Source organism: Gavialis gangeticus, unplaced genomic scaffold (genome assembly GCF_001723915.1).
Source record: "Gavialis gangeticus isolate Ggan-Ray unplaced genomic scaffold, GavGan_comp1, whole genome shotgun sequence".
Taxonomy (NCBI): Eukaryota; Metazoa; Chordata; order Crocodylia; family Gavialidae; genus Gavialis; species Gavialis gangeticus.
In genome coordinates, this window is record NW_017729033.1 from 100,677,765 (window position 1) to 100,678,549 (window position 785).

A 785-nucleotide genomic window follows, 5' to 3' on the forward strand; every position below is an offset into this window, starting at 1 on the left:
CCTCCAAGACCGTTCTAGGCTGGACATAAGGAAAAACTTCTTCACTGTCTGAGTCCCCAAGCCCTGGAATAGACTGCCTCCAGGGGTGGTGCAAGCACCTACTCTGGACTCTTGAGAAATGTCTGGACGCTGATCTTGCTGGGATCCTTTGACCCTGTGGGACTAAGTATAACTATAAGACTGCGGGACCTAAACCTGTTCAGCCTTCACAAGAGAACGCTGAGGGGGGACCTGGTGACTGTCTATAAACTCACTAGGGGGGACCAGAAGGGTTTGGGGGAGACACTGTTTCCCCTAGCACCCCCTGGCATGACAAGGAACAATGGACACAAATTATTGGAGAGTAGGTTTAGATTAGACATCCACAAGAACTACTCCACAGTTAGGGCGGCTAGGAACTGGAACCAGCTTCCAAGGGAAGTGGTGCTAGCTCCTACCCTGGGGGTCTTTAAGAAGAGGCTTGATGCCTACCTGGCTGGACTCATTTGAGTCCAGTTTTTGGTTTTTGGTTTTTTTTCTCCCACCCAGGCAGGGGGGTCGGACTTGAAGCTCTACAAGGTCCCTTCCAACCCCACTTCTATGATTCTATGACCCTAGCTGGGACAGGGGGCTGGACCCGATGATCTTCCGAGGTCCCTTCAAGCCCTGATGTCTATGAAATATTGTGTGGGGGGTGTGGTTGAAGGGGTGGGGGGTGTAGGGTTTGCATGTGAGGGGGTTGTGAAAGGGTGTGTGTGGGGTTTGTGGGGGTGTTTGTGAAGGGAGGTGGGGGTTGCGGGTGGGTG

The 785-nt window shown here is 52.9% G+C and overlaps 1 protein-coding gene across 3 annotated transcripts in view; it reads left to right on the forward strand.

The window, feature by feature from the left end:
• Positions 1-785, forward strand: part of LOC109303933 (estradiol 17-beta-dehydrogenase 11-like) — a 22,333-nt gene that overhangs the window by 5,644 nt on the left and 15,904 nt on the right. The window lies entirely within an intron of this gene.